The sequence below is a fragment of the Vulpes vulpes genome, chromosome 12 (assembly GCF_048418805.1).
Source record: "Vulpes vulpes isolate BD-2025 chromosome 12, VulVul3, whole genome shotgun sequence".
In the NCBI taxonomy this organism is placed as follows: Eukaryota; Metazoa; Chordata; class Mammalia; order Carnivora; family Canidae; genus Vulpes; species Vulpes vulpes.
The window spans coordinates 61,133,514-61,154,265 of record NC_132791.1 but is presented as its reverse complement, the minus strand read 5'-3'; the positions used below and the strand labels follow the sequence as shown (position 1 = coordinate 61,154,265).

At 42.4% G+C, this 20,752-nt stretch overlaps 1 protein-coding gene across 26 annotated transcripts in view; it reads left to right on the top strand.

Annotated features, from left to right (window-relative positions):
- The first annotated feature begins 553 nt into the window (after positions 1-553).
- CSNK1G3 (casein kinase 1 gamma 3) overlaps positions 554-20,752 on the top strand; it is a 109,272-nt gene continuing 89,073 nt past the window's right edge. For 7 of the 26 annotated variants that reach the window (XM_072728686.1, XM_072728690.1, XM_072728681.1 and 4 more), the window contains exon 1: positions 756-1,227. The gene's annotated coding sequence lies outside the window, so the exon portion shown is untranslated. Of the gene's footprint in view, positions 1,228-2,366; positions 2,771-20,752 lie in introns of those variants that run through there. The other 19 variants (XM_072728707.1, XM_072728702.1, XM_072728693.1 and 16 more) reach the window with 12 other exon arrangements.

Below are 20,752 nucleotides of genomic sequence, written 5' to 3'. Positions count from 1 at the left end.
ATTCCTACAGCGGTTTTCCAAGGTGACATACGTTCATCCCCCTGAAGCAACTGCCCCGAGAGGGGGGGGGGGGGCTCCTCTGCCTTCGCCGTGTGGGCAGACGGGACTGGCAGGTGGAGTTAGGAAGCACCGGTTCTGCCCTGGGTCCTACAGCTTGAGCAGCTGAGCGATGCTTGGCCTCTGGAAACTTCAGGAGGTTCACTGGAAACACCGAGACAGTAAGCATCGGGTCCTACAGTTCCGGGCATTACCTGAACCCACAAACGGGGTTCTCCGCCGACAATCCATGGGATGCGCAGGGCAGCCACAAGCCCCAGCTCCACGCAGCTGCATCCCTGCCGTAGCACTGGGGTCACACAAAAACGGGAGTGTGTGAGCGTGCGTCCGGGGGGCCCTAAAATTCCGCAGCTGGAGGGCTGTGCCGGGCCAAGCCTCGGACCCAGACTTGGCACAATGGCGCCCTGGGGCTCTTCGCTCACCCACGCCGCGGAGTTGTTAGTCGCCCTCCCTCGGCACGGGAGCGCTTGCTTCCGGTCGTCCCCCGAGACCCGGCCGACCCTCGCCCGGCCTGGCCTCGCCCGGCGCACAGGAGCATCCCCGCGGCCACTGCCACTCGGCGCTCGGCCTCACGCAGCGCTCGCGCGGAGGCGGGGAGGGGGCGTGGCTTGGCTTTTCTAGGCCTCGCCAGCCAATGAGCGTGCCGCGCCCCTTCCGGTCGGCGAGCCGGCCAATCCGCGCTGGGCGCTGTCGTCTTCGGCTCCGCTCGGCTCTTTTCGCTGCTGCGGGAGCCTGGGGGCCGCGGCCGCTCGGGAGACGCTTTCCTTTTTCATTTTTTTTCCATGTGTTCACTTCCGGGTCCGGCGCCGATCCGGATGCCCGAGGCAGAAGGATGTTTGACCTCCGGATAAGCGAGGCGCCGCTGTGCATTCATTCCCGGCCGCATCGGTGGCGGCAGCAGCGACCCGGGCGGCGACTCTCCGGCCAGAGGCGGCGGTAGGAGGCCCCGGCAGGCGTGCGGGGAGCGCGTCGGCGCCGAGCTGCGTCCCCTCCCTCGCTCGCTGCTTCCCCCCTGCCTCGCTCGCCCGCCCGCTCCCTCCCTGCGTGGCTCGCTTTCCTCCTCCGGTCGCCGGCGGCTGTGATGTGCCGCCGCCGCCGCCGCTGACGGACGGAGCAGGGGCGCCGCCCGCGCCCGGGACCGACCCCGCAGCTCGCGGCCGCGCCTCCGAGGTAAAGCCCCCCTCCCGCGGTGGCGCGCGGCCGGCGGCCCCGGCCCGGCGGCAGCGTCGGCGCGGCGGCGGCTCGGTCCTTCCCGGGCGGGGCTGGGTGGGCCGGGGTCGCGGGCCGGGGCGGGCCGGGGGCGGCGGGGGCGGCGCCGCAGGGGGGCCGCGGCGGGGAGGGGCGGGGCGGGGCGGGCGGGCGCGCGCCGGGCCGGGCCGGGCCGGGTTGGGGCGGGCGGGAGGGGCAGCGGCCGCGGGGCGCGGGGGCGCGGAGGGCCGGGCGGCCGGGGAGGGGGCCGCGGGCGGCGGGCCGGGCGGGCGCCGAAGTTGCGGAGCGGCGCTGCGCGAGCGGGCGGCGGGGCGGCGGGCGAGCCGGGGGGAGGCGGCGGCTGCGGCGGGGAGGGGTGCTGAGGGCGGGCGGGCGCGACCGCGTCCAGACAATTAGCCCCGGGAGGGAGGGAGGGAGGGGGGCTGGGGCCGGAGGGCGGCGCGGAGGAGGGTCGGGGCCGGCGCGCCGGGGGCCCGGCTTCCCGCTGGGCTGCGTGTGGGGTGGGGGGCAGGGCAGTGGCCTTAGCGCCAAACTTGAGCGCGGCGCGAGTCGGGTGAGGGGCTCCGCCAGCCTCCGCTGCCTGCCGGAAGGTGCCGGCGTGTTGTTTATGGCACATGCAGGGGCCGTGACACGCCGGGGCGTCGGTACTCCTGGAGCGCGGCTCCTACCTCTCTTTTCCGGGGGGCGGTGATGGAGATGTGCGCGTGTGCTCCGGGGCGTGGGTAGTCGGGCCTGTAGTGGGATCATTCCAGGCCTCCGGGCCGGGGGAGGCGGACGGAGACCGAGAGTCCGCGTGGGAGACGGCTACTGTTGCTACACCGTGCGAATTCGTTGTGACTCGGCGGTAACGAGCGTGGAGGCTGGCCAGCCAGCCAGTGACCCCCTTTTAACCTTTCGCTTTAGCACGTCGACTCTAGTTGGAAAATTAAAGACCTACGGATTTCGAAGAGGTCGAGAAAAGAAGTTGACATTCGTTCCTTGAGCAGCTCCCAGTGACATGACATTTGCTGACAGTAAACGATGTTGAAGTACATCGAACTTGGAACGCTTTTTGAAATTAGAAGTCTTTAGTTTTCCAGTCCGTGCATCCATACTCTGGGGAATACATGCTTTCCCTGCAGGGAAAAGCGGAAGAAAACTAAGCGCAGGTTATAAGGATGCGTTAGGGTTGGAAAGATGTAAGGCCGGTTTTAGAGAACATTTTCCACCGAAAATCAGATGTAGTTCGGGACATTGTTCTTACCTTTCTTGGGGGTGGGGTGGGGAGTTCTGGGTAGCGTCATCTCGTGACTATTTCCAGACTTGGCTTCAGCTGTGTTTTGAGCTCAGATAAAGTACATTTTGTCTAGATTAGCCTTCCTAGTGGCCCATCAGGTGGGAATTGTATTGATAGGCACTGGAAGAAACCTACCATCAGACACACTGTGTGGCTTTGGCATGGCTGCCCTGGAATGTACAGACACCGCGGCTTCCAGGGGAGCTTGCATCTCTGGATATGCATCAGGTATTCGTAGTTCTTGTTAGGATGGGGGACGGAAAGGTTCATTTTCATGTTGACAGGTCTGAGACTTTGTGGGCGGGACTTAGAAAATGATACTCTTCAGTGCTGCTTTAGTGTGCTCAGTGATGTCTCCCGCCAGGCCACTCATCAGCTCATCAAGAATCAATACATTATGTCATTATTGATAGTTTCGTTGTTAGGTTCGCAGAGCATTGCCTGTTAACAAATTCTCCACGACAGTATTCATTTATTCCTTCAACTAAAAAGACAGGAATTCTGGTCTAGGTGTAGTGTAGTAGCTTTAGCATGTGCAAGGGATGTTTACTCTGTTGTGAGGACGGAAGAGTGGTTAAAATATGAAGATGAATCAGACCCAGCCGTCACCTTAAATGGAGAAGCAGACATGCACTGAAATAGTTGCAGCACAAGACACCTGTGGGATTTATTACAGGTGCATGGAAGCCCGGTGTGTGTGTTTGTATGCCTGTGTGTGTGTGTGTGTGTGTGTGTGTGTGTGTGAGAGAGAGAGAGGGGGGAGGGCTAGAGACAGAGATCTTTTTTGACTGGGGAATTCTGAATTACTTTGGAGTTGGCAACACTCCATTTGGGCATTAAAATATTATAGTGTGCCTAATGGGATTTGGCGTGTGTGTGTGTGTGTGTGTGTGTGTATGTATGTATGTGTATGTACGTGTGTAGGGAGTTAGCGTTGTAGGCAAAGAAAACAGCTGGAGCACAGGCATGTTGGTTGGGTCTTACCGGGGCGTGTTAGCTGGATATGAGGCTGTGCCAGGAGGTCTTTGTGAGAGAGGAAGCTGAGAAAATAGGTGGAGATCAGGCCGTGGAAGTCCAGAATGCCTTGTATTTAAAAATGAGTCATTTTGAGGTATAAAGTTCCAAATGTCCAGATGTTATGCTTCTAGGAAGTAGGTAGGCAAGTAAGGATAGTAGGTTCAAGGAAACAAAGTATAACCGAATGATCCACCTGTTATCATTTATGCTAATGGAGGAATGTGGAGAAGTTCCTAATCAGCAACAATCCATACCTGGCTTTGTCCTATTTCCGTACTTGAATTTGAATATGGGTGTGTGTCCGGTAATCTGGTCATTGGTTGTATATGAAATGAATCCGGGTTGTAAAGATGATCCTCCAGAAGAAATGAGAAGCTCTCTATTTCTCTGTAATCCCCTCCATACCGGCAGTAGGGTAGTTTTCTGGTGTAGTTGATTGATTCAGAGTTTCTCCGAAGGGAACAAGTGGTGGTTCAAGTGTCAGAGGGTTTCCCCAAAGGATATATTTTAAAAATTTATTCACGAGCGACACAGAGAGAGAGAGAGGCGGAGACACAGGCGGAGGGAGAAGCAGGCTCCATGCAGGGATCCCGATGTGGGACTGGATCCCTGGTCTCCAGGATCTAAGCCTCTGAGCCACCCAGGGATCCCGGCAAAAGATACTTCAAACTAAATAAAGGGAATGCTGAAATACTAAACAACAAAACAAAAAAAACACGGGTCATTGGATAATTATATTATTGTTAATGTGAGATTCACTACGGATAAAGTGAAATGTAAGGAATCTACCTACAGGGAGGGGAGAATTGACCATCACAGTGGGATCATAAAATGGGAAATGTCCACAGTTCTGGATAATACGTGTAAGGTCTTTAGTTATCTTAAATGTTAAATGATCCTAAAATCATTTAATCCTGAACTTTATCGCTACCAAAGAAGTACTCCGAGAAATACCGCCCTCACGGTAACGGTGGTTATGTCCGTGTGGACTCACATTACAAGGAAGATTGCATGATGGATTTTGCCAACTGTTCCCCTGTAGCTGTTCAAAAGGGATTTCTGTAACTGATTTTGTATTATGGTGAACCTTCTAATGACAGCACTAATACCTGTTAAAATTTATTAAGTGCCTACTTTCTTGTTTTTTAAGAGGTTTTATTTATTCATGAGAGAACAGAGAGAGAGGCCGAATCATAGGCACAAGGAGAAGCTGGCTCTGTGTGGGGAGCCCAGTGCGGGACTTGATCCCAAGGCCTTGGGATCAGGCCTTGAGGGAAAGGCAGACATTCAAGTACTGAGCCACCCAGGCGTCCCGTAGCGGTGTATATTTTTAAATCTTTTTTTTTTTTTTTTTTTTGCCCCCGACTTCAGAGTTTAAGACTCTGAAGTTATCTGTTTTTTTTTTTTTCCCCTGATCTTCCATTCTCTTCCTCTTTCGCGGTTTCCCGAGGTTGGCACTTTGTGATATTGATTCGCATTGTTAGTATGTGTTTGGGCGTTGGTTCTTCAAGATGGAACTTTTTTGGAAATGACCATTTGGTGGATATCTGTAGCTCTTTAATTGTAGAGATTCCATAGGAACGACAGTATGGTTCTAAGTGACTAAAGACACCTCAGCGTATCCTTTTGTGTTGATCAACAGGTCAGAACCATGTTTGGGTTTCACGTTGTGTAGAAATCAAGTGTGTATTATCCATGAATGTGAAGTGACTTTGGAGAGGTATTGCATTACTGAGAAAATACGAAGTGAGAGAGGTATGAAGACAGATAAGGTCTACACACACATTAGAGGCTGCTAATAGACACTTTTTTCTTTTCTCGCTGCCTTCTTAAAGCTGGGGTTTAGAAATCATAAGTGTATCCTCAATTGTAGGTTTTCCTACTATTATTGAGGTGTATGGTGATCTGTTCTTAAACTATAGTAGGTGCTTGGTTACATTATACTCTGTCCTGCTGCTCCCTGCCCTTCATCTTTGTAATGAGAAAGGATTCTTACTGATCTTGAAGTGTTTATGTATTTGGTAGGGAAGACAGCCCCTTTGGACATTTTCCTGACTAATAATAGATCATAGAGTTATAATTTAATTCGACGCAAGTCTATAGTTGAGTTAGATCCGCATATGCCTAAATCTACATCCACATATTTTATAGCTTTCAGTGCAATTTAGTAAAATCTTATGATACTCTTTTTCCTAGGATACCTATGAGTTGTTGGAGGGTTGATCGGTGGGTAGAATAAAGAGTGACTCTTGAGAACAAAGTACCTTAGGTGATTCTGTTTAACTCACCTGTTCAACCCACTGAAAAGATTGATACTCTTCCTTCATTTGCTGGTTTATGCGCATGCTTTATTAAATTGTAGTAGACCACTCTCTAGTTTGTGTTTGAATTTTTATTCCCTCTTGTTATAGTATGCTTACAAAAGTTATTTGTGTTTGCCCCCAACAAGTTGTTGGTGGCACTTGTACTTGGTGTTGTAATTACACAGTTTGACGAAACGTTCAGTGCACTATGGATGCAAAAAGTTATTTGTCTAAGAACCTCGGGCTCTTTTGAAAACAGGTGAGTCCATCCAGTAAATTATAGTTAAAATAAGTGTGGGTGAGGTAATTTGAAATAATGAGGGGAACCCTCATTGAATCCAAAATATCAAAAAACATTCTGCAGTAAGATGCTTTTCAGGTTTACGGATGTCTTTCCCTGTTTAACTGAAATGAAAAGTCATAGGCGATGTACGATAGGTGTGGTTTTTGCAAGAAGGACAGATTTGTGATCTGTAGACCCATTCGTTAATAAAAGGACTTGGTCTTGCATTAAACGATTGTTTTGGGATTGTACATTTTTTTATGTTTCAGTTGCGATAAAATGTTTAAGATATGTAGATTTGTCATATGTTCTTTTTGAGTTTTCTTCTTTTAAGAATTTTAAAATTTATTTGAAACAGAGGGAGAAGGAGGGAGCAGGGGGAGGGGTGAAGGGAGAGGGGGAAAGAGAATCTCAAGTGGACTCAATGCTGAGTGCAGAGCCGGGTGTGGGGCTGGATCTCACAACTGAGATCATGACCTGAGCTGAATCCCAGAGCCAGAGGCTTACCTGACTGAGCCACCCTGGTGCCCCCATGATTCCCCTTTTAAACCGCCTTGGGAACTCTTGGTTAATTATATATTAAAAGAGAGTATCTGTTTCTAAAATACCACCTATTTTATATTCTGTCTTAGGGATTGATTTACTAGTGTCTTCTTATAAAAAGGAAATAAATCCTGGTATTCCTGACTGTATTCATTGCTACCTTAGGGTGAATTGTTCCACTATCTTGTCGGATGAGTAACCTCTGGTTCTCACAAATTTTCCTGTATGGCCCCTGATACGATTTTGTATTTTACCTTTCAGTTTTTACATAGAGGGGAACCTTCTTAGACTGCCAGCATCTCCTCAACCTGAGTAGGGGCTGCTGGAGTGCATTGGCAGAGGAAATTGTCCCTTGGAGGAGGAAATGCCATACTCTTGATGTGTACCAGGAGCATTTGGGCTTGGTGCAAGGCATGCTGGTCCAACAGCTTAGAGGAGCTGCCCTAATGTCTTGCCTAGCTCAGCTAGAGCAAAAAGGAAAACTTTTAGGACTTTTAGTTCTAGGAAAGGAGGTCCAGGTTGGCGAAGGAAAGCTAGGTAGGGTGTACTATTTATCTAGGTGTCACTGTATTTTAATGCCTGAAATGGCAGTAGTTTCTGGTATGGAACAGTGAACTATTTACGTAGGACTAGTTTTTCAGAGCTTTGCTCTGCCTTTCTGCGATATTTTTTTCTTTTTTTTTTTTTTTTTTTTTGGCTGTGCTCTCCTCTTTGTGTTGGATTCATCCTCAGACTGGTAGCAGGATCACATCTAGACATGCATTGGCCAGGAAATGTTTTGCACAAGCTTACCAGCATACTTTTCCTCTCATGTTTTATTGACCAGAATTAGGTCATGTGTACTTCCTAACCAGTCATGACAAGGGGAATAGGGTTATCATGGTTGATTTCTGTTAATCAGGATATGTCCCCTGCAGTTGAGGAGGGGGTCACGTTTTCCCCAGTCACATTGTGGAGGGTGGATATGTTAAAAATTGTGGGATGGAAGAATTTGGGGGAAATGGATGTTATGAGAAAGGCAATCAATAGTGACCACTACATCTACTTGTTTTGAGAATGAAAATAAATAATGCATATAAATGCACTTTGAACTTTAAAGGTTTGTACAGACGTAGCAGATGAAAGATTAGAAAGCTGTCTCTATATTGCTATCTCTTAAAAATGCTCAGGTGTGAATCTTTTTGGATCTGAAACACTGTTAGTTTTCATATTGACTGAGTTTGGGTCATAAAATCAGTTATCCAAGTTGTGAGATTCTATCTTTTTTCCCATGAAACTCATAAAGGTATTGTAACTTTAAAGTAAAAATTTGTACCTGTGAACTTGATGTAATTTTTTTCTGAGCTGCTGCCCTCCCTCCTTTCCAAAAATTACCCACGCCTTTGCTGTCATCAGACTTCTTTCTTCTTTACCCTAGAGGACAGTGAGCGAGTTTAGGAAATGGGAATTTGTCGGTCAGAGGGAGTTTATTTTGAACCATGGAATCCTAGTGAGATAGGAGGAAAGGAGAGTTTTTACTTATTCTGAGAGAAGCAAAAAAATTGGTGGAGGAATGGGCAGACAGGGGAGAATCATAGAATTTTGGAATTGAAATGAAATGAATCATGGGAAGGTTGAGTGAAAGGCTCATGTCACACACCTGGTGGGTAGACTCTCCTCTTCTAATTGCTAGTCTGATGCTCTTTCTGACCCAAAGAGGTGGGAGGCCATGAAGAGATTTGTCTGCTTTGCAGTTTTGCTTAGGATCCTGAGCTAATTTCTATAAAATAGTCAGCCAACTGTCATTAGTACAGATATATATTTCCAGGCTCTGGAAGATTTTAGCTAGAGTTTTTTGTTTTAAGTTAAGCAGACAAATGGACAGATTTTTTTAATCTTCCCTCAAGCACAGCAACACACACACACACACACACACACACACAGACAAGTAACCTCCAACGTGGCCTGCTGAAATGAAAATGCCGAAGCAGAATAAGTGCTTGGAACAGTTTATGTATGTTTCAGTTCAAGGAAGTTGTTATCTTAAAGATTTCTCTGACTGTACTATATGTAAAGAATGCGTGTGTGTGCGTGTACACACATATCTCAATATATATGTATAATACACACAGGATTTTAGCTGTTTTAATTCTTTCAATTGTAATTGTTGTAGTTCAGCGTATACAGAATGAATTCATCTGTCTTCTGCAAGGATGTTTTGTTAATGATAGTTTTTTATAAATGGTAAGATTCGGGATGATTTTTGTTTTTACACTTTTTATGCTTCTCTATTATTTTTACTGTCAGGAAACATAGTAATTTTTTTTTTTTTAAAGCAGGAGGAAAGAAACAACCCTAGGCGAGGGTGTTTTCTGCCAATTTCGATTTGAACATACAATTCTTTTGTTTCTTAAGACATACCTTTATGCCTGGAATGCAGTGCTACTTTGTAATTGTGTTTACTTTTAGAATTGCACTTATTAAAATTATTTACCTTGAAATTTTAAGTTAATATTAGCCATATGGTACCTTTTGATACAAGTGTTCTGTATAAAAGTAGTAGACTTTTGAATGTTTTGTAGTTACTCATTGTGTTACCTGTTTTTAAAACTTATTTGGTTTTGACTTCAGGTGGCATACTTGGCAGTGTATTAGGGGACGCTGTATTAGAGTCAAAGTTGTAGTCAGAGTTTCCTTTCGTAAAAAGGGAAGCAAAAATTTTTTTTCCCTTACAGCCAGTCTGTGTCATGTTTATTTTCTTTTTTTGTGAAATATTTATTTTATATTCTAGCAATGAATACTTTGAAATGGCGGGCAAATATAGTAGGTAGTGTGAAAGGTAGGGAAGAGAGAATATTCCTGATATTTCTCGTTTTATGATGTGCAAATATATGGCTACAAGGCTTTGTTTTTTTTTTTTTTAAGATTTTATTTATTTATTTGTGAGAGATAGAAAGAGAGAGAGGCAGAGACAGGGACAGAGGGAGAAGCAGGCTCCATGCAGGGAGCCCGATATGGGACTTGATCCCAGGTCTCCAGGATCATGCCCTGTGCTAATGGCGGCACTAAACCGCTGAGCCACCTGGGCTGCCCTACAAGGCTTTTTAATGAAATCCTTATTTGAATTGCAGACATAACCCAATATTGTTTTGGAGGTGAAACTAGTAGATGTCAGTTGTTGGTAACATTTAAAAAATTGGTATTTGTAGATGCATATTTTCATAAGACATTATTTTATATTCTTTTGTTCTAGAGACCTCAAAACGATGAGTCAAAAAAAGTGTACGTCTTAAAGATGTGGTCCTAGAATGTCAATTTTTATTTAAAAATATAGTAGATGTTTTACTGAGTCTTTTTCTGTCATATGAATGTCCAGACATATTATAGGTCATATTCCTTTATTTATTTAATTAATTAATTTATTTAAGATTCTGTGTATTTATTCATGACAGACACAGAGAGAGGCAGAGACACAGGCAGAGGGAGAAGAGGGTCCATGCAGGGAGCCAGTGCGAGACTCGATCCCGGGTCTCCAGGATCACACCCTGGGTTGAAGGCGGCGCTAAACCTTCGAGCCACCTGGGATGCCCCTTTGAGTACTTTCTGATGATCTGTTAAAAGTTGGTAACTGAGGGCAGCCCTGGTGGCTCAGCGGTTTAGCACCGCCTTCAGCCCAGGGTGTGATCCTGGAGACCTGGGATCGAGACCCGGGATCGAGTCCCAGGTCGGGCTCCCTGCAAGGAGCCTGCTTGTCCCTCTGCCTCTCTCTTTCTCTGTCTCTCATGAATAAATAAAATAAAATCTTAAAAAGAAAAAAAACGTTGGTAACTGAGTGTATATTATATATGCTTGTTGTGTGTTCTGCTGTTTATCCACATTCTAGTTACCAACCACTGATGAAGTTGCTTTTGAAGACGGCTCGAAAAATAAAATTGTGAGAATTGGGAATGAGAATGTGAGAAAAGTCAAAATGTATTTTACTATATGCACTTGTTTAAAATCTTCCAATTCAAAATTAGTAAATTTTTTTCTGTGGTAGAGTAAATGAGGACAGAAAGGGATAATTTTAAAGATAATCCTCACAGTACTTGGTGTAGGGCTGGAAGTGCTACCACTGACTAAAAATAAGAGAAAAGTGTTTGTGGAGAAGGCAGTAGGTACCAGTGGTTCTTAGCCCTGACTTCACATTAACATTTTCTGGGGACCTTAACAAACATGATGGATACTGGGACTCTACCCCTTGCTAATTGATATATGAATCTGGGGATGAGGCTGGGGCATTGGTATAATTTAGGGTTTTCGACTGGTGATTCCAGTGTGTGGCAGGGTTGAAAATGATTGCTTCTTCTCTTTCTACACATCTCTTAGCTTTTAACTTTCAAGTTCTCTTTATTAATTGGGATAGGAGTGTAAAAGTGAGACCAGAAATGCGCAGGAAGCATTTGCAAGAAGACCGGTTTAATGAAGTGACTTCTCTTTATAGTTTCGTACCCAGAATCCTTAGTTAATGCCACTATATTCATTGCTTATTAGCAGTTTTTGCTACATATAGCACCAAAATGAGAGGATTTTTGAGGTTTGGAATATTCGTTAAAGGCACATTTATCAAGAATCAATTAAGCATCCTCTCAGATGCCTCTGAAAACCTTAAGAAGCCTAAGTGATAAAAAGAGTTGTATCTTTCAAGTTACATAAACTGTAAGAGTGCAAGAATTGTTGCTATTCAAAAATTTATTAGTCTTCAATGTATTGTACTTATCATATTTATAATATCATTGAGTTGTATTTTTCCTAGAACATAAGGTTCCTAGAACTTGTACTAAACTTCATCGTTTAGTATAAGTGTGATTGTACTGCTTTACTCTCTTACACCTTTGTTGATGAGGAATATGTTTTCCCCCAAGTGAATAGTTTACTTCACTTATGGCCATTGTGCATATGGCACATTGTATGTATCGTGTGTAGTCAGTAATTGTATACATATAAATGCACTATGACAATAGGGTTTTGTGGTTATTGTAGCTGGTCATTTATGACAAACCAAGGCCCTTTTTGTGTCACATTTGGTGTAGCTTCGTAGGTCACAGACACCATTACCCGTTACAGCCTTCTATGATATGAGGAGAACAAGCCGTTTTAGAATGCGTTCAGTATGTTCAATTCCACTCAAAAAATGTTTACATGGTGACAAAATCGGGTTTGGCACTTCCTTTGTAAATTTCCAGGATTAGACTTTTATAATCTGCCCTGGCGGGACAATTTGGGGTAAAGAAATTTAAGAGTGGGTAGAATGTAGATGACATGTTCTGTGTGAACTTTGAGAAGACTTGTAGAATTATTTTGTGTTCACTGAAAATGCCCCAAGAAAATCAGCACATGATAATGATTTTTTTTTTTTTTTAAGGAGGAGGAAAAAGATCCTTGATAATGAGGCTTCCAGTAACACTTTGCACACACAGTCATTGAATACTAGGTACTATTCTATAGGACTGTAATTCCTTATCAGCAATTCTAACATCCAGAATGCTCTGAAAACCAAAAATATTTTCTTGTATGTTTGGCGCAGATTGTTTTTGTTTTTGTTTTTGTTTTTCATAAAACTTGTCCTGAACTGTTGTGTATTTCATGGATTTGTAGGTTTCAGTGCAGAAAATAGTAAACGTTTGATTATAATGTACGGTTCTAGACTTCTGTGTGTCATCCCAGCCTTTTTATACATACGATATGTGTTGCGTACACACTGTATCACCTGTCAAAAATCCTCTACAGTTCAGGATTCCAAAACATATTTGACTGCAAGACCTTTGGAAAAGGGCCTGTGGAACTGCATTGATTTGTTCTACTTGTGTCTTCATAGAAACTACTCACATCTTATGCCTCTGAAATGGAGTTTCAGGAAGATGCTAGTAAATTTCTTGAGCTTGTTTTCTCTTGTAAATACATACATACCAGGAGAGGCAGTTTATTTTAATGTGTGTTTGTTTAACAGTTGTTGAAAGCTGTTCTGTTTTTTTGGCATTATTAACCCTGGTCCTGTGGGCCCCAGTGTGGTCCCAGGAGCATTGTGTAATTAGGATGCTTGGGATGGAAAATGTTTCGGGTAACTGGTGTAGGTGAGTATTCATCACACACTCTGTTTAGTCCTTGGGTTATATAATTTTACCTCTGCACATGGGAACTTCATCCCAAAGCACCTGCAGGCAGTCCTCTTTTTACATATCTTGGCTTCCTTTTTCATAACAGAAAGAAGCAAGGGTGTGGTTGTATGTCTCTGTTTTAGTTTCCTTAAACTTGCTTAATTTGTTTTTAAGACTTCACTGCAAAGAATCTATATACCTAACTGACTCCCCCTCCCCCCCGCCCATCTTTTCTGGTTGCTTTTCTTCTCTCCTTTTATTACACGCCCCCCCCCACCAAAAAAAGAAAACCCTTTAAAATACTATTTCTAAACAAGGGAAGTTCATGATTTGGTATTCTGAGTCAGAAAAAAATGCCCTGCTGGTGGAAAAGGTGACAGATTAATCTGCATATTCTGTTATTTCCCTGAAGAGGGCCTTACTATAGAGGAGTGATTATTGATTGTACTGCTTGGTGGTGTTCTGTGTACGTGGTCTTTGCTTCCTTTGCCTCCCTAAACACTGAGGGGTCATGAGGTGGTGAGCACTGTGGTGCATATTTTTCAGTTGCGTTTTTAGATTTTACTTATTTATTTGACAGAGCACAAGCAAGGGAGCAGCGGGCAGAGGGAGAGGGAGAAGCAGGCTCCTCGCAGAGCAGGGAGCTCAGACTCGATCCCAGGAGCCTTGGGATCATGACCTGAGCCAAAGGCAAACGGTTAACCGGTTGAGACACCAGGCACCCTTGGGTGTATTTTTTAATTTACCAAGATAGTAGGCATTTCACAATGTAGATACTAATGGTAGATTTAGAGCTTACATAGTTAGGGTATGTGCACTTGCTGTGTGCTCTGAAAGTAGTGTAATTCTCTTGTATATATCGTATTTTATATTATTGTTTAAGCTGTGTGATGTCAGAGATTGTGATTGTCTTGTGTGCCATTTCATTTCCTGTGTTTGGCACATGATCGGCCTCTCCTGATTACTTGTGTGTTGGATGAATGGATTAATCATTTCATCTTTTTTATTAGGGAGAATTAACATGGAAGAACCTTGATTAAGTGCCTCCTGAGGCGCTGTGCTCACTCCAAACCAATTTAGTGTGTATCATCACAGTTGTATGAGATATCTCAAACAAATAAATTGGTCCTACTTTATTTATTTTTTAAATTTTATTTATTTATTCATAGACACACACACAGAAAGAGAGAGAGAGAGAGAGAGGCAGAGACAGGCAGAGGGAGAAGCAGGCTTCATGCAGGGAGCCCGATGTGGGACTCGATCCCAGGTCCCCAGGATCACACCCCAGGCTGCAGGCAGCGCCAAACGACGGCGCCACTGGGGCTGTCCCAATTGGTCCTACTTTAAATAATGTCATAAACACAAGCATCTGACTTAGTTACTCAGGGTTAAAAGTAGAGAGATACTTTATAGAAAGGTTTTCTTTTTTTAAATGGCAGAAGTTGAAATTAAATGCTTTTATGAGTTACCCATAAAATTTATAGGAAGTATTCAATTTTTTTGTCATTTCAATTATGAGTTTGTTGTAAGTTTTTTTTTTTTTTTGTATTCGATACAAGTTTTTTCTTTTTCCTGTTTTTAAATTTTCGCACACTAAAATTTGCTCCCCTTACTATCGGTGCATGGAACAATTCCATTAGCTCCAAAAATGTCCCTCCTGCTGCCTCTTGGAACTCATCCCCTTCTTCCACTCCGAGCCCCTATCAGTCCCTGATTTGTTGTTCTCAGTTTCTGTAATTTTTCCTTTTTCAGAATAGCAGATAGGTTGAACCCCGTGGTATGTAGCCTTTTTGAATCTAGCTTCTTCCCTGTTGTGTAGGGTGTTTGAGATTCATCCCTGCTGAAGGATGTGTTGGTTGTTTCTTTTTGATACTGAGCGGTGTTCCATTATTTGGATGTACCTCAGCATGTTTATCCATTCACCACTTGAAGCATTTGTTTCCAGTTTTTGGCAATCAGGAATAAAGCTACCCCAAACGTTTGTGTGCAGTTGTTTTTTCTTTCTGGTGAATTTAAGGTTTCATTTCAGTTGCTAAGTTCCTAGGATTGGAATTGTTGGGTCATATGGTAAATGTTTAAGTAATTTTTTTTTAAAAGATTTTCTTTCTTTATTCATGAAAGAGACACACAGAGAGAGAGAGAGAGAGAGTCACAGACACAGGCAGAGGGAGAAGCAGGCTCCATGCAGGGAGCTGGATGTGGTACTCGATTCTGGGTCTCCAGGATCACACCCTGGGCTGAAGGCGGCACTAAACCGCTGAGCCACTGGGGCTGCCCGGTAAATGTTTAATTTTATGAGAAAGTGCCAAACTTTTCCTAAGCAGCTGTATGCCATTTTTCATTCCCACCAGCAATGTAGAAGCGTTCTGCTAATAAGCAATTCCTGGAAAAAAAAAAAAAAGAAAAAGAAAAGCAATTCCTGATATTTAAATTTGCTGTATTGAATTACTTTTAATAACTAGTTCGTCAATTTGGTTGCACACCAAAAAACATGACAGTAATATGAATTCTGAATATAATATTTTCATTGTTGTAGAGACCTGTCAGAGTGTGATTCAGGAGAGCCTCAGTTTTTAGGGAATGCAGTGTTCGTTATGTTTTGGAGCTCTTTCTTGCTCAGATGAGTAAGATCTGTTGGAAAAACTAGGCCCTGGGTGCTTGGGTGTTGAGTTGCTTAAGCTTCTGACTCTTGATTTTGGCTCAGGTCATGATCACAGGGCTGTGAGATCGAGCCCCATCTCGGTTGGGTTCAGCACTCAGTTTGGAATCTGTTTAAGACTCTCCCTCTCCCTCTGCGCCCTCCTCAAATAAGTCTTAATAAAAAAAAAAAAAAAGAAAGAAAGAAAGAAAGAAAGAAAAAAGCTTTAACCCTGGTGCTTATTGGGAAGTAAAGTGTCTTTCAGTTTTGTTTTTCTGTCTTCAGGCTAGAGCACTTGCATTGGAGAAGGATTCTCTTTGATCTGGGCAGGAAGAAATCCTTAGTCTGGAGAAGTGGTAGTTTAATCTTTTCTATCACTTGTCGCATCTTTTTTTTTTTTTAATTTTTATTTACTTATGATAGTCACAGAGAGAGAGAGGCAGAGACACAGGCAGAGGGAGAAGCAGGCTCCATGCACCGGGAGCCCGATGTGGGATTCGATCCTGGGTCTCCAGGATCGCGCCCTGGGCCAAAGGCAGGCGCCAAACCGCTGTGCCACCCAGGGATCCCACTTGTTGCATCTTTCATGCTAGATTTTTATAGATTTCAACTTGGTTATTGATGATTATGTCATTTACAATATTAATAAGTTCTTTCTGTGATGAAAATGGACAATATTAGCTTCCTAAATAAAATTCTCAAATGTGATACTCTTGAACGAACCTTTAATTATGTGACCTTTGCCTACACTAGATGGTTATTTGTAAACATATATTTTTACAAATTAGAAAGTTAGCACTATAGTGAGGAAGAAAAAATAGAAGTTCATTATGAGCACTATGTATGAAGCAGCTACTGACTTTTCTGAAGTCCTTTCTCATTTATCTGGCATTATCAGTCAATGATCTGTTAGATAAATTTGAAGACTGAATTTATCCTACAATATCTTACTTTACTATTTTTTAAAATGTTCTACTTTTTATTCTTCAGTATTTTTGAAGCATATTCAGATCTTGCTGAGTCAGTGTTCCCCTTCAGCACAACATTTATAAAGTGTGCTGTGCTGCATAGACTATCTGAATTTATCCACGTGTATAAGATTGTCTTCTTTGTTCTCTGTCATATTTTTACTTGTCACTTCTATTGTTCCCTCTGTGTTTGATTTCCTAATAAGCTTAATAAATTATTTGAGATTAAAGTAAAAGATAGTTTAGGAGCTCTTTTGTTTAATGAGCAGAATATGCCTTTTGTGACCTCTTTTATTTTTATTTTTTATTTTTTTATTTTTTTTGATTTGAGATTTACTTTTTTTTTTATTGATTTTAACTTTTTTTTATTGGAGTTCAATTTGCCACCATATAGCATAACACCCAGTGCTCATCCCGTCAGGTGCCCCTCACCCAGTGTGACCTCTTTTAGTACATTTTTTCCTTCCTGTTCATAGCTGTGTTTTGTAGAGTAGAAACTACAGTATAAATGACCTTTGATTCATGAGGTATTATTCTACTTGTAATATCTCTTAGATCTATAAATTGCCTGCTTGTCCATACCTTTTTCTTTCCTTCTTTCCTTGAGAAAGACATGATCTGGGCAGCCCGGGGGGCTCATGGGTTTAGTGCCGCCTTTGGCCCAGGGCGTGATCCTGGAGACCTGGGATCGAGTCACAGGTCATGCTCCCTGCATGGAGCCTGCTTCTCCCTCTGCCTGTGTCTCTGCCTTTCTCTCTCTCTCTCTCTCTCTCTGTGTTCTCTCACAAATAAATAAATAAAATCTTAAAAAAAATAAAATAATGGTACTAATACCCAAAATAGTACCAAAGTGCTGTCTAGGTACTTTAACTCAAAAAGCTCATGTGATATACTTTTTTTGAGAAAATGTGTGTTACATGGGATTAGTTCAGGCATGAGTTTTAGTGCTTTTGGCTCTGAGTTCAATGTTAATGACTCAACAATACGTATTAAGTAGGGCGTTTTTAAATAGAAACATCTGTGAACAAGGTTGTATATTAATCGTTTGATGACGATGTTGTGACCAGAGGCTTCCAGGAGCTGAACCCTTTATCTTCTCTAGGAGCCACCACTGTGCATTGTTCCCTGTTTCAGAGTTTGCTGCAACTTTGTAGAACGTAACTCTGGGAACCATGTGTTTTTAGTTTTGCTCAAATAGGGAAGGATATCCTTTGTAATCAATATATAAAGTACATTACAGGGTTGTGGGAGTCAGAAAGTCCACAGTCTTGAAAAGGCATGGTGAGACCTGTTCTGAGACAAGTTCATTGAAATATCCCTATACGGTTGGACTCTGCCTGGTTCAGGGCAGATATTTAGTAAGTATTTGTTGAATGCAAGTGAGCACTCCAGAACGGAACGTGACTTTGCTGGACAGCTTGGAGCTTAAATTTAACGCCGTTCCTGTGATTGGGATTTGCAGCTATCTAGGTGGTTTTAGGTAGTAAGATGACCTGCTCATAGAGATTGATACTGTGAATTTTTCATTAATAGAAACTTTCTGTGACCTCTGTTTGATTTTTCATTCCCATCATGCTCAAAGGGGCAGGAGATAAGGGTGATGTATATTTTTCTGGCTGTGCATGTCATAAATGTTTAGGGGGCTGAACATTTTCAAATTAAACATTCCCTCCTGGTCCAACCTTTGAGACTGTGATAAGTGATATTACGAATGAGAGTATAAAATTCCTTCACCTGTGAAAATGAAAACAGGAGGTATACAAGATATTTTGAAGCCTTATGATATAGTTGTATCCTAGTTACTAGAAAACGGACCTGGATAGTTAGAAAATTTACTTACCTAGATAGATATTCAGTAATATTTATGTATGTTAAGAAAATGTAGACTTTAATAAAATTTCTCTTTAAAAATGGACTCAGTTGTAACTGATTATAATTTAGTATGTTTTTAAAAATATTTTACTTTATATTTTAAGATTTTATTTATTCGTGAGAGAGAAAGAGAGAGAGGCAGAGACACAGGCGGAGGGAGAAGCAGGCTCCACGCAGGGAGCCTGATGCAGCACTTGATCCCGGGTCTCCAGGATCAGGCCCTGGGTTGAAGACGGTGCTAAACCGCTGAGCCACCTGGGCTGCCCAATTTAGTATGTTTTGATACTCCTGTGCTGTTACATATTTATTACATCTTTCAGTCTTAGAAATACTTTTTGACTATAACTCATAGAAATGTATGTATCACAACCTCTAAAAAGGTATTTTACATCATGACCCATTGTGACCCATTGATACCTATAAAAACAAAATCGCATTGAACAAAACTATTCCTTATGACATAGGTGTACTCCATTTTCTTCTCCGTTTAATACTATTTCATGTAAAAAAGTGCTTCTGGAGACCTCTTACTTTGTTTTAATGACCCACTAATTTAGGGTCATGACCTGCACCTTGGAGAATAAGCTCTACTAGAAGTGGTGGCATTTTTTAAAGATGGAATTTCATGGCTCTTGAAGAGCAGTATACAGGGGGCATCACTGAAGTCAGGTTTCCAAAATGTAAAGTGTCGTTGAGGACAGTTACTAAATGTTTCTGAGACAGAAGAAGTTTCTGTAGTATGTAATTAGAGAAATTAATCTCCATTTTTGACATTACAGTTAATGGTTGAGCTTTTAAAAATAAGTGTTTAGTCTTTTCTTAGACAACCACAGTTGAGCTCATGCCAGAAACCAGTAACTGGGACACTTGCAGCTAATAGAAGCATGTGATGTACCGGCTAGCCATCACATCACAAATATCCTTACTCATGTAAATTTCAGAGAAGCCTGGAGTCATGGATTATAATGTAATTATTAGAGACTGAATAAGGCATTTAAAACACTGAATAGGTCATTTCATATACTAAATGTGGCTTTTGTCATTTAAGTTACAAAGCAGCGAGAAATCCATGCTGTGGCAAGGGACATGTGAAAAGCAATTTTAAGATTTCCATTACCTTTAATTTTGTTTTGCAAGAATCGTTGACTAACATGCTGAACATGAAAAGATGACCACAGGACATGTTCATACTTAATATTACAGATCCATGGAACAACTGTGTATGTATTGCTGTACATTTTGGAAGCTAGGTGGAGTATTAATAAGCATTTAAAAGAATTTAGAACTACTCTTTAATATTTGAAAGCTTTAGCTAGTTCTGGTGGGTTTTGGGTAGAACATAACATACTGATATGTTCTCAGGCAACTTACTCTGGTTTAAGTAGTTGCCATGTAAAGAGTGTCAGTTGGCTCTGTAATGTATTAAATTGTTGGGCCACGAAGATTAGAGAATGGCATTTAATATTTTATGTTTTGAAGATTCCTCAGTGATCATCAAATTAGAAATATGCCAGTGGCCTACATTTCTGTTCATCTAATCAGATTATATCTACTGTTTTCTGTATTTTAGCAGCTCTCTTGAAATCTTTATTAGTGGATGTTACTACATCAAAATTGTAATTGTTTATGAAAGCAAAGCAATTGATCATTTGTATTTTTTTAGTCAATTCTTGAGGACAATTGAAAAATACATCCCTTTGGGATGCTTGGGTGGCTCAGTGGTTGAGCTCAGCCTTTGGCTCAAGGCGTGATTCCGGAGTCCGGAGATTGAGTCCCACATTGGGCTCCCTGCATGGAGCCTGCTTTTTCCCTCTGCCTGTTTCTCTGCCTCTTTCTCTGTGTCTCTCATGAATAAAAAAAATAAAATCTTTTAGGAAACAATAAATAAAAATACATTCCTTGACTAAATTTTGTCTTTTAAATATAGGTATTTAAGTCAATATGCTGAGGAGTGATAGAATCAACGTAATTTGTAAATATGTTGTTACTACTTGTGCACATTCATGTAGCTTGATGCACATCAACCGAACCATGTCCATTCTTTTTCGTTACAGACGTTTTAAGGTTTTAGTTAAGAGGGTAATATCTCCCTAAATAAAAGTTAAAATATCCTTAAGGCTTATAGATCATTATTTGTGTTACAAGAAAATGTATGCTAGGCACATTTGTATGATACTTTTCTTTCCTCAGTAGTTTTTTTTCCCTCTGGATGCCCCATTTTTAAGTTTTCAAGCTGTGTTTTTCCATTCTCTTCCTGTAGTTTTTGAAATTAAAACTTCTAAGGGAAATTTTCTGTTACTACAATTGACTTCATCTGTGGGTATAATGCAATACGAGGATTATCTGTGGGCTTTTAGCAACTGGGTAACTTTAGTGAACATTCTGAGTCTTGCATCTGCTTATATTTCTGTTTCTGCTTGACAATTAGAAATCAGAAAAACAAATTTGTGATGTATGAGTACTGCACTGC